This window comes from Cynocephalus volans, chromosome X, assembly GCF_027409185.1.
Source record: "Cynocephalus volans isolate mCynVol1 chromosome X, mCynVol1.pri, whole genome shotgun sequence".
NCBI lineage: Eukaryota > Metazoa > Chordata > Mammalia > Dermoptera > Cynocephalidae > Cynocephalus > Cynocephalus volans.
Genome location: NC_084478.1, coordinates 109,347,837 through 109,361,306, shown reverse-complemented (window position 1 = coordinate 109,361,306; position 13,470 = coordinate 109,347,837).

The window sequence follows — 13,470 nt, the reverse complement described above, 5'->3', positions numbered from 1 at the left end:
GCCGGGTCCCCAGCATGTTTGTGATGTGTCCGGAAGTGGTCCCCGTCCTCAGAGCCATGGCAAACCCAGTAAACACATGTGCTTCCCTTGGGCAGTGCAGCTGCCGTGCCCGGTGCCCTGTCCTGGGCGGTCTCCCCAGGCTACTGCTGTGGGTCACTGGGCCCTGGGCAGCAGCGGTCTGTCTCTACAGTGCTCCGCCTCCACCTGCTCTCCGCCACACACAGCATACTCTCCTTTTCTTTCCTTTTCCTCCCTGCCCTCTGAGTTGGGGTTGCAGGTGGGCGGCAGCTTTCCTGCTTGTACCATCCTGCCCACAGTCCATGCTGAGCAGGCCCCCCCACCAACTCTGGGAAATTCTCACACTGGGAATGGGGACGCTGCCTCTTCCCGGGCCCTGGAGCCTTGGATGGCCAGCAGGTGACTTGGGGTTGCTGAGACACCACACCCCTGCTGAGGCTCAGCCCTCTGGGGCTTCCTTGGATGGCTCTGGGGCCCTGTCTTGTTTCCGAAGAGCTGCTGATGGGACCACCCCTTTCTCCCAAACGAACCTCAGTTTGGCTGCGTGATCTGTCTTTCATGGAGGATTTCCCGGCAGACGTCACCTGCATCCACTTTCCCCAGTCGAGCCCGCTCTGCCAATGCTGACTTCAGCAATACCTCACTGCTCATCCTCTTTCACCTCAGCACAAAGGCAGAGGCTGTTCTCCTTCCTCCTAGCTTGTGGTCCCGGATTAGCATGTGCCTCCACACTCCACTGCTCGCGACCAAATTCCCCTTTGCCAGAGGTTGTCCACGGTCTCCCAGGCACTTGATGCGGTAAGGCTGCAGCTGGCTCCTCCTCAGGGAGGGCCTCAGAGGCTTTCTGCCCATCTCCTGAGCAACTCTGTCATGGGGAAGCGGCCACTGTCAAAGTGTCTCCACAGCATCATCATGGTCCATGGCAAGCCCTCCTGCCCATTTGCTGGCACTGCCTTCCGGAAAACGCTCCCTGTGTCTGGAAGCACAGGCCTTCTTTCCTGCCCCTCATCTGTGCACAGGTCGCCGTGCCGGGGTACCAGAGCCCAGCTCCCTGCGCATCCTGCCTCCCCTGGATGCGACATGCAGAGGAGTGGGGTGCATGCCTGCCACCCAGGCCTGATGAAGACATCGAGAGGCTCTCAGCACTGGCAAGAGCACGGGTGCCCCCATCCCATACATAACACACACACACACACAATGAAGACAGCCCTGAGCCATCAGTCGCAATGCTTACCTGTCTGCTGCAACTAAAAGACAGTCTTCCCGGGCTCTCCATGGCAAACACTGGACAAAATCATCCATGCTGAGCTTACCACCTTCCGTGGGGAGGAGCCCTGCCTTCATGGTGCCGCCCCAGCCTAGGCCGTCTCTTGTGTAGATCTGCAACTGCCACCACAGACTGCCTTTCAGCTCCACAAAGGGCCCTCGTTTTGCTTCTTATGCATCTTATTAGGCGTGTACATTTGGTGCCTGTAGGTACCGGCTTCCTCACTGTCTCTCGGCGCGGTGCCCTCCCCAGCTTGCCACCTCTCCTGGGGATTTTGTGGTTTGACGCCCCCACCCCACCTCTCCTCCAGGTAAGTGCACACAAGGTTGCAGACATCCAGCTTCCTTTCCGGAGGGCACATCCGGTCTCAAACCCTGCGTCCTCACCAGGGCCCTATGTGTCACTGTCACAGCAGTTTCCACCACAACCCCCTCATTTTTAAGTGCCACCATGGACCCACACAGCCCTCACCAAGTCAGTCTCTACACCACAGCTCCATTCGGTTAAGAGCTGGGCAGCTGTGGCAGGGGTTTGCTCTTGCCTCCCTTCTAGAGGCCGCAGCCCGGTCTCAGACCCAGACAAGGGCTGCAGCAGAGTCCAGCACTGCCCTGCAGGAGGCTGGCCCCTCCCCTGACTGTGACAGATGCTGCACACATCTGCTCACAGTCTGCCACTTCCCTCCTCACTTTGGAGGCCCCATGGCCTACTTTTCACCCTGGACGCCCATTTTCTCTCCCTGCCTCTTGTTTTTGTGTGTGGCTTGGGACGGCCTTCCCTGCTGCCTGATTGTAAAGAGTCTCCTTCATAGTTGCCTAATTCTTTCATACCGTTCTATTTAAAGTTCTGTCTCATGGATCTACTTGGAATTTACTTTTGTGCAAGGTGGGAGACAGTGATGGGACTTGCCTTCTTCCTCCAGATGGGTAACCGGTGAACCCAGCACCACCGGCTGAGCACTCCATTCTCCTGCTACTGTGTGGTATGTTGTGGGATCCTCATGCACCCAGCCGAGCACCCCCTCTGTGTCATTCCTGAGGCATGTCCTTTTTCTCTCAGGAATCTCTAACTGATATGAGGAACCTTGGCTCACTGGATGGTTTAAGGCAGGTGGTGTAAGTGTTGGTGGGGAGGGCCATGTTGGTGCTTGGGACCAGGCCTCTACCCTAGATACCTCCTAAGGACATCGTCTGGCCTACAGGAAGCTTAGGAACACACACCCTGCCCACTTTAGCGCCTTTGGTAAACTGGCAACTGATCAGAAGCTAGTTGCAGAATGCTGTGTTATGTATATAGCCTTTTTTTTTTTTTTTTTTTTTTGCGTTCTTGCTGTGAATGGGTTTGCAAGGGAGGTCAATAAGAGATTTAATTTTCTTTTTCTTTCTTTTGTGCCTTTTGATTTTTGTCTTTATGTATGAATTTCCCATTTAAAACTAAATTTACTAGGACACAATTATTGCTGGTTCATATAAAAGTTATAGATACTGCATTGTCATTCTATACAAAGGCTCTTTTGGTGAACACCCTTATTAATTTTATTATTTTGTGTCTTTTTTTCTCTTTGACTTCTTAAGTCGACAAACGTAGTTTACAAATTATGACAGTTTTATCTCTTCCTATTCAATAGTTTATAGTTCATTTCTTTTACTTATCTCATTGCACTGTCAAGGACGTCCAGAACAACAGTGTTGATGACACAGTGTGCATTTGTCTTGTTTCTGATTTTAATGGTCTGTATTTCAGTGTAAGGTTGATGTCTGCTGGAGGTTTCTGAATAAATAATATGTCATACATTTATATAATAGAATTTATAAAGTAGTAAAAATGAGTGAACTAGGTATTTATTTATCAGTCCAGACAATTCTCAGGAATCTAAAGTTGAGTGAAATAATCAATTTGATGAAAGATACAGTATAATGTCATTTATATAATCATAGATGTATAACACAATACTATATATTATTTTGGATACATATATTTGTAGCAAAATTAAAAATAGGCTCTGAAAGTTCTATATCAATTTTGCAATATCAGTTGCCTCTGGGAAGGGATAGAGAAAAATGTGACTCCAACAATATATGTAGTTTAATTTTATGTATTAAGAAAAATATTATATACAAACACAATGAAGTGTTAATGTTTGTTGTTAATTATGGATGATGTATACATAGATCCTCATTATTTTCTCTCTGTATTACTCTTTTTTTAATTAAAAAGAAAGGTGTATTGTGTGCCCAATACGATCAATAAAAATTCCCTCACCAAAAGGGTCATAATGAGCTTAACAGTTAAAAAAAAGAAAAGAAAAGAAAGATGACTGCTTACATGTTAATAATTAGTAATACTGGATTCATTTATTAGGCACTTACCATAGTGTATAGTGTATGGTGAATTGTAAGAACTTAGGAAATATTGACTATTACTTCATCCCATTCTCACACTCTGAATAAGTGCTATTATCATCCCTATTTTGCAGATTCAGAAACTGTGACTCAGAGAGGTTAAGTAATTTGCCCACAATAACAAAGCCAAGTAGAGAAGTTAAGACAGTCTGACTTCAAAGATCTTGCTCTTTTTTTAAAGGTGATACAAAAACACAGTAAATAAATAAATAAATAAATAAATAAATAAATTCCCTCACCTGGACATATCCTCAAGAAATTTTAGCATAACAGGGATTAAAAGAAGCTTAAAGCTTCCCAGGTAGGGGGAATGTCACCTACAAATCAGACTGGCATCAGATTTCCTATTCATAATATTTAATGCTAAATGTCCATGTATAAATGCCTTTAAATCTTTAGAGAGTATGCTTTTCTCTAGTATTCTATCTCCAAGTGTACTATCAAAGAGGTATGTAATGACAAGATGTTTTCAGGACTGAAAGTACTCAGAAAGCTTACCTCCTGCAGACCATTTTTTAGAAAGTTATTTGAACATGTACTTCAACAAAATGAGGTAGTAATCAAGTCAAAAGTAAATACACAATCCAGGAAATAGTGATCACAACTTGAGAAAGCAATAAAGGTTACTTTTAAGATGATGGCCAAACAGCAGGCCCTGATTAACCAGACTGAAGAAGAGCAGGATGACAGAGAATTTAGGGTAGTGGGTAAACTCATGAATAAAGGGGGACTTGGTAAAATGAATTGAGAGGTTAGAAAATGATTGAGAGATTGGAAAAACTAGAGGATGTAATAAGGGCAAATAAAGGAAGAAAAACAGAAAAGCCTCTAAGAAAATATTACAGTAATGGCCCCCAATGGACCATGCCTCCCTGTATCCATACCATTGTGTAGTTCCCTCTCACATAGGCTCTGGGCCTGGCCGTGTGATATGCTTTGGCCAGTTTAAATGTTAGCAAACATGACCGAAGAAGAGGCTTGAACTGTACATTTTCAGTGAGCCTTTCACTCTTCTTGCTTTGAAACCTGCATGTGTGGAGCCGCCTAGGCAAACCTGTGGAGCATGAGACCATGTAGAACAGAGATGAACTGTCCCAGCTGAAGACCCCTAGAAAGAGTTGCCAGATCATTCATATATGTGTATATATATAAATTTGTAATGTATGTATGTCCCAAGTATTGTATGGAACATATTTATACTTAAACATATTAATTATTCATCTGGAATGCAAATTTAACTGGGCATCCTGTATTTTTATGTGCTAGATATAGCAATTCTAGCTATAGGAAAACCAACCCCCAGCTTATCTGCCAGCTGACTCCAGCCACATAAGTGACCTCAGGCAGGACTAGCAGAAGAACTAATGAGATAAGCCCAGTACAAATTACTGATCCACAAAATAACAAGCAAATAATATGGCTACTTAAAGCCAGTGTGAAAAGGTGTTTTGGAGTATTTTTTTATGCAGTAACAGACAACAGATATTTAAAACAAAAATGTGTACTTGCTCCAAAAAAGCAGCAAATTAAGATACAGAATGAATTCAACATTTGATGGAATATAAGGAAAAAGGGTCTATTGAGTCCTGAGTGTAATAACAGTTCCCCTTAAGTGACTCAAGAGCCTTGACCTTGGATCCTAGAAAAAGGTTTTTTTTCTTTTCAAATGACCGGTAAGAGGATCTTAACCCTTGACTTGGTGTTGTCAGCACCACGTTCTCCCAAGTGAGCCACAGGCCGGCCCTGGATCCTAGAAAATTTCTAAGCAATGAGAGTGGGCTGGATTAAGTTGGAAGCTAATCCCAGGTGTCCCTGGAATCTCACCATGCCACATAGAATGGGGCAGGCTTAAACTAGCTCTCAAGTTACTAAGAAGGATGCAGGCAAATATTCCCAGGGTAAGATGAATTTATGACCTGATGTGATTGATTTAAACCTTGCACCTAGCTCTACCACCACAGAAGACAGTAGATAAGTAGACCATGGCTACATGGCTCCCATAACAGTCTGAAGTGACAAAATGGATATAAAGGCAACAATCCCACATCCGAAGAAAGGCCTAGGTTGAATGTATCTGAGGGATTCAGATGGTATTATCTTCAAAGGAGTACCTTCATGGGGTCCTGAAATCAAGAGGACGGTTGGCCAGTTAGCTCAGTTGATTAGAGCATAGCTTTATAACACCAAGGTCATGGGTTCATATCCCCATACAGGCCAGTCACCCCCCACCAAAAAAAATGTTCATTGAAATCAAGGGAAGCTTGCTCTTCTAATAGAGAGAATGCCCTGAGCTTTCTTCTTTATATAGCCATCTGCATGCAATAAGTTCCAGTTTACTTTTACATTCTGTTCTATAACAACCATGTCTCCCATTAAAGCTTTCTACTTTCAACTCTAGGCATTGAAAATCATGAACTGTATTTAGATGATTATGACTATTTAAATGCTTCTCACTGCTTAGCCAGGTAGCGTCCTAGCACTTGAACACTTGAACCCCTCTTGCATAGCTTTAAAAAATGATTCACATATTGCCTATAGGAATGAGATTTCAAGTTGACTTGAGACTTAATAAAAGTATAGCTGACAGAATGTGGGATATAAAAGATGGTAAAGGGCAGAAGAAAGAACAGAGGAACCAATGTACTTGTTTTACAAAGTGGTAGAAGCTTACGAAACAAAATAAAGTTTATGTATATTACTTAAGGTTACATTCAGGTACCTTATTTATTTTAATTGATTTTATTGCCTACTTCCTCCACAAGAAAGCAAGCTTAATAAAGGCTACTTCTGTCTTGAAACTGCTTGTTGTGAGTTCCTTTCCTCTCTGTACCTTTGTAGTAAGAAAGCTCAGGAAAGCTGGCAGAGAACATGGAGTTGTTTCCCTTTCTGGGACTGACTAGAGGCTCTATTCAAACTTAGCTTCACAGTATATTGGACTCTGACTCCTTCACAGAAAATGTCTCTATGGATTTGTAAATTGGTTTTATGCTTGACAGTCTGTTCGGTTAATTTTCCAGAAACTCTAGCTGCACTCTCAAGTCAGTCACTAGGCAACACCAAACTCCAGAAAGAGGAGAGCTGCTCGTATATTTCTTAAAGATAAGAAGTATGCACATGTTGACATCAGGAGCCTCAATGGACCCTAGTGGGTTATAAGAAGTAGAAAGAGATTGGGCTAAAGAAGAAATCCCAGAGAAAGGTCATATTTGCAAGAATCCATCTGTCTACTTGGTAGCACTGGACATGACTCCACCCCTGAGTAGCAGGGGAAAGGAAAGATTACATTTTCAACAGCCTCACAGCTACGTCTTTCTGATGGCTTGGGCCATGAGAAATATTCTTGATATCAGGGAAGACAACTCTGGCCCTTGTCCTAGTTGAACCTTTCGCAAATAATTGGTTCAAGAAAATCTGATATTCCTTAAAGACAGGGAATAAAAATGGAACTTGTATAAGAGATAAATACAGATGTTACGTGAAAAAAGGAGAAGGAGGCATGAAAAAATGGATAGCAGATGAAGAAAACTCATCTAAAAAATATTACCATAAAGTAGATGAAAATTCTCACCAAATATTTCATATGAATTTGAAAGTTTTAATGAAGCAAGTAAGCGAGAGCTCAAGAAAGGGATGGAAAGATAAGAATGAGATGAAATATGAGCTATCAGACCTCAGGGAAGAAGGTGGAAAAAGAAATTTAATAATCATAGAGATGAAAGCAGGAGGACAGGGAAGAAAAAATATACAAAAGTATAGCAATTAGAGTCCAATCTATGTAAATTTAGGACTAAGGCCAAAACAAATGTGGTGATTATGGCTCCAGAATGAAGGTAATGCTGATAAACCAAGATCAAATAGAAATTCTATAATTAACAACAATTGGGAGAGGAGAGAAAAAGAAGGTGGAAGGTAATGTAATTTTGTTGATATTCTTATCCTTAATAACTGGGGTCAAAAGATACCATCTAAAGCAGACAAATATGGCAATAGAGGTACGAGTATATTGAGTGGTACAAAGATAAACACTAAGAGGAAGGGGAGAAGGGAAGAGAAAGAAATATGCATAAAGTTAATCAATGAAGCATTATTTGTAATAGCAAAAATAAATAAAAACTCTAAACATCCACAAATAAGAGACTGACTAAATAATTAAGACATATTCATGCAATAAAATATTATTTAGCTATAAAATTAAAAGCAAGTTTTTATGTAAAAACTTATATAAATTGAGGATTGACAAGGTTATTGACATGTTGTTATGTGTATGTATGTGTGTGTGTGTATATGTATGTTTACATATACAGTAATATCTCTGGGATAATACACAAGAAACTGATAACATTGCCTCTGGTGGGGGAGAATAGTTGGTGAAAGAGAGGAGTTAAAGGGAAATTTTTAATGTATGCCCTTTGTTACCTTTTGAATTTTGAACCACTAGGACTTCATGCCTATTTTTTAAAAAATTAATTTGGGGCCGAGCCCGTGGCGCACTCGGGAGAGTGCGGCACTGGGAGCGTGGAGACGCTCCCGCCGCAGGTTCGGATCCTATATGGGAATGGCCGGTGCACTCACTGGCTGAGTGCCGGTCATGAAAAAGACAAAAAAAAAATTAATTTGTTTATTAATAGTATTATTTTTTTACATTCTAAGATGTTGTTGTGGAGCAGTTGTGGGGAGGGGGGCAGAGGGAGAGGGGAAGGTGGAAGGAAATAAGGTGGGAGGAGTAGGAAGGAGGGGGTGCTTGGTTGAGGCCTGTGGCACTTCCCTCATTCCAGCAGGGCAGACCAGTGAGCTTCTAGCAGAAGCTTGGTTGTTGTTGGGCTGGATGCAAATGTTGGGGGTGTGGCTGAAGCTCTCAGCCCCCACTGCCCTGGCTCAAAGGCCTGGGGCATTTCTGGCAGTGGCTTGGTGGTCATAGCTGGGCTTGGCACAGAAATTGGGGGGGGGCCTGGCTGAGGCCCTCAGCTCCCCACCTCCCTGGCTTGGGAGTCCAGGGGGCTTCTGGTCCTTCTAGGTTTTATAGGTGTTGTCTAGTGGTGTTAAAACTTTACCGGTTAGTATCAAACTTTGTCTCTGATCTGTGGGTTTTTTGTTTTTTCTTTCAGTTCTCTGTTGGATTATTCACTGTTCCCACTACTTAAACTCTGCACTGGAACAAATTTGTTGTCCTTTGCTTACTTCTAAAATGGGGGAACTTCTTGTGGGGATCAGCACTTGAGCTCTGTGGTTGAGCTAAATTACTGCTTTGCTGCTGATTCCCTGGGGAAGGCTTTTTGTGCAGCTCAGGTTTTAATCGTTGACCTTATAAGCATTTTTGGGTCTTCTGAGGCCCAGTACACATGGGTTGTGTAGAAACTCCAGTCTGGGCCTGAGTCCCTTCAGCAAACTTCACCCCTGCAGTCTACACTCCCAACCAGTCTCCAGTTAGTGACCCTGTGCTGATTGGAGGGCAGATCAGCTGTCCATGCTGTGCCCCAATGTTCTCCTGGTGGGCCCTCCAACACTCCAAACACTTCCCATAGGATGGGCCATGCACTAGTCCCTTGTGATGACTCACCAGCCTCTGAGTGGCTCCTTTTTTTCAGTTGTCTGTGGTCCCTCACTCCTATGTGGGTCCACAGGAACCCTATTAATGGTCTTGCTGGCCTGGGGACCACCAAGGCCCTCTTCTCCCCTGTCACCTCCAAGCAACTTCATATGAAGGGCACAGCAGTGGCTTTTGCTAGCTCTTACTCCGTGTGCTTACCAGCTCCAGCCTTGAAGTGGCCGGGGCTCAAAATGATGGGAGCGATCCTTTCTTTCTCTCATCATGGCTTCTCCTGCCTTCACGCACTTCGTAGGTCTCTCCTCCTCTTCCCCTGAGCTCTAGCGGCCCCACCTGGCTATAGTTGCTTTTTAATAGTTGTAAATTGGTTGATTTGTGGGAGAGAGTGACATTGTGGACTGTCTATTCTGCCATCTTGACCTCTATTGCCTATTCTTAAAAATAGATTACATTTAGATTTAAGATAAAATGTAAAGAATTGGTTGACCTGTCTGCCCAGCCTGTGGATATTGTGTTATGTGAGATGCCTGATACATGCTTTATAGAGTTTACTCAGTCCACATATATCTCTCTTTGTTCTATCCCCCTGAGGACTGAGGCAAACATGTAGGGCAATGTCGTGGTTGCCAGTTTGGCTCCCTGGGTCTTTGCCCATTCTCATTATTCACCATCAAGACTAAGTAAGTAAGATAATAACCTTGCCTGTACCTCACTCAAGAAACTTTGAGTTCCTAAAACCAATTTTTAAAATTTGTAGCCATCAATTTGGAGTTTTCCTAAATTCCAAAAGCTTCCATTACATATTGGGAACCAGACCTGGAAGACTCTGACCATAGATCTTTACTACAACCCGTAAGTAGTGAGAACTCAGGATCTAAAGGAATTGTCCATCAGAGAAAAACTTTGTGGAGAGGAGAAAAAGAAAAACAGACAACATCATGTCTCCTGGCTGAAATTAATTCTCAGATTTAACCCCTAGAGGGTGGTGGGTATTATATATTACCAGATAAGTTACTTGAAATTTAAGAGCATTGGGGTTAGAGTTTTCATTTCCCCAGGCACAAGCTGCAAAAGTACCAGTCCAACATGGGACAGCTCAAGTGGTAAGCTAGGAAAGGCTAAGAGAGAAGGCTGGTGATAAAATTTCCTATCAATTCCCTTACCTCCAAAACCCCTCCCCAGTTGAGGAAGTTGACAATTTCATCTACTACCCAATTTAGGGTCCTTATAATGAAAAACACAGAACTTTGGATATAGATTTACACATTGAAAATTGGTCTTTGTGAGATGCAAATATTTACTCAGAGAGGGTTGTATGGCATGATTATTTGGAGTGTTTATTTGTGGTAATAACTTCAGCCATCAAATTGTCTTTCCTTCCTTCAAAATTATCCCATATCCAGATATCCAGCAACAAAGAACAATAGAATATTGGTGGCTAGACTTAATGTAGACCTTGTCAGAGAGGTGAAAGAAACCTGCTTGAATAAACCAGAAAAACTAGTTTGGACTACTCTACTGCCAGGGGAGTGGTGGAGGAAGAAAATATAAAAGTAAAATGAAAGAAGGGAAAGGGTTTTTAGGGAAGTTCTGGGAAAAGAGCATTTGTGTAACAGTAAGTCCAAATGCCTTGTCTTCTTCCCCTTTCCTCCTCTTTGAAAGTAGCAATGGTGAGGCACTTGAGCATCCACTTTTTTTATTACTGCTCCCAAAGCAGCAGAAACCATGGATATGTGTAGCGTGCTGGCACATGGGATAAGGACAGCAGAATCAAAATAGCAAATCATTGTAGGACCTAGATGGGAAGATTCTAAAGATGCCAATTTAATCCATTAAATTAATGTAATTTCAGTCAAAACATAAAGGATGAATTCTGCAATAAATGACATTAGAACTATCAAGGAACAAAATAACAACAAATTTAGTCGAAGATCTCAACTGGCTTTATTGTGATTCTACAATCAGGCAACATAAAATAGAATATGTGCTCCAATGAGCCAAGTAGAGGATGTTGATTTTATAGACAGAAAAAGGCTAAAGAAAGCAGAAACAAAGAACAAAAAGTGATTGCTCATTTCAAAGTTACTTGTCCTTGTAAGGTGGGGACAGGCATACAGAACAATAGAAAAATAATATCAGGTTACTTCAGGCTATCTCTTTTGTGTAAGGTTTAAAGCAGACAGAACTTCATTATCATAAATAATGAAGATTTAAAATGGCCTGTTCAGGAAATTGGCTGTTATCTTTCTTCAGACTTCTTGGAAGGTTGGACCACAGCCTAAGTGACATGGAACTTAACAGGGGTGACTCCATTTTGATTTTTAGTCTGATTTTTTGGGATCTAGTGCAGGAACTTAGTCCAAAACAATGGCCTCCTATAATTTTTATTGAACAGTATAATTAATTATACATTTAGAGAAAATTAAGGTAGAAAATCTACCCCAAAGCATTTGTACAGACAGTCACACACACACACACACACACACACACACACACACACACACACACACACACACACACAATACTAGTGGGTTAACAGAAGAGCTAACTCTAAAAAGAATATTGTGTTTGTGTTCTTTGTAAGGAAATAGGCAAATGTTTTTCTTAGAACCTTGGGATAGGAAAGGCTATCAGAAAAAGGAGGAGAAAAGGAAGGAAGGAAGGAAGGAAGGAAGGGAGGGAGGGAGGGAGGGAGGGAGGGAGGGAAGGAGGAAGGAAGGGAGCCCTAAAAGAAAATATTGACAGAAACAGAAAACACAAACGTCCTGAGTGATCAAACATATCATACACACACAAAAATAAAGAGATGCAGGCGAGAGAAACCACTTATAACATGTAAGTTTGACATGTGACAACAGCCATCTCTGCGGTTAATCTGTGTGGACACTGGCTACCATATGTGACAAGACAGGAAGTGTTTACGTAGAAAAGAAATTTGCTTTTGTCTTGCACAGATGTAGTAATCTGAGAGAGGGAAGAGACCGATCGCCAGTTTCTCACGGTGCTAAATTAGGCAGGGTGTGTATCCTAAGCTTGCTGAGGGCCAGAAGATGTCCTGAGGGTAGAGGCCTGGTCCCAAGCACCAACGTGGCCCTCCCCACCAACACTTACACCACCTGCCTTAAACCATCCAGTGAGCCAAGGTTCCCCATATCAGTTAGAGGTTCCTGAGAGAAAAAGGACATGCCTCAGGAATGACACAGAGGGGGTGCTCGGCTGGGTGCATGAGGATCCCACAACATACCACACAGTAGCAGGAGAATGGAGTGCTCAGCCGGTGGTGCTGGGTTCACCGGTTACCCATCTGGAGGAAGAAGGCAAGTCCCATCACTGTCTCCCACCTTGCACAAAAGTAAATTCCAAGTAGATCCATGAGACAAAACTTTAAATAGAACGGTATGAAAGAATTAGGCAACTATGAAGGAGACTCTTTACAATCAGGCAGCAGGGAAGGCCGTCCCAAGCCACACACAAAAACAAGAGGCAGGGAGAGAAAATGGGCGTCCAGGGTGAAAAGTAGGCCATGGGGCCTCCAAAGTGAGGAGGGAAGTGGCAGACTGTGAGCAGATGTGTGCAGCATCTGTCACAGTCAGGGGAGGGGCCAGCCTCCTGCAGGGCAGTGTTGGACTCTGCTGCAGCCCCTGTCTGGGTCTGAGACCGAGCTGCGGCCTCTAGAAGGGAGGCAAGAGCAAACCCCTGCCACAGCTGCCCAGCTCTTAACTGAATGGAGCTGTGGTGTAGAGACTGACTTGGTGAGGGCTGTGTGGGTCCATGGTGGCACTTAAAAATGAGGGGGTTGTGGTGGAAACTGCTGTGACAGTGACACATAGGGCCCTGGTGAGGACGCAGGGTTTGAGACCGGATGTGCCCTCCGGAAAGGAAGCTGGATGTCTGCAACCTTGTGTGCACTTACCTGGAGGAGAGGTGGGGTGGGGGCGTCAAACCACAAAATCCCCAGGAGAGGTGGCAAGCTGGGGAGGGCACCGCGCCGAGAGACAGTGAGGAAGCCGGTACCTACAGGCACCAAATGTACACGCCTAATAAGATGCATAAGAAGCAAAACGAGGGCCCTTTGTGGAGCTGAAAGGCAGTCTGTGGTGGCAGTTGCAGATCTACACAAGAGACGGCCTAGGCTGGGGCGGCACCATGAAGGCAGGGCTCCTCCCCACGGAAGGTGGTAAGCTCAGCATGGATGATTTTGTCCAGTGTTTGCCATGGAGAGCCCGGGAAGACTGTCTTTT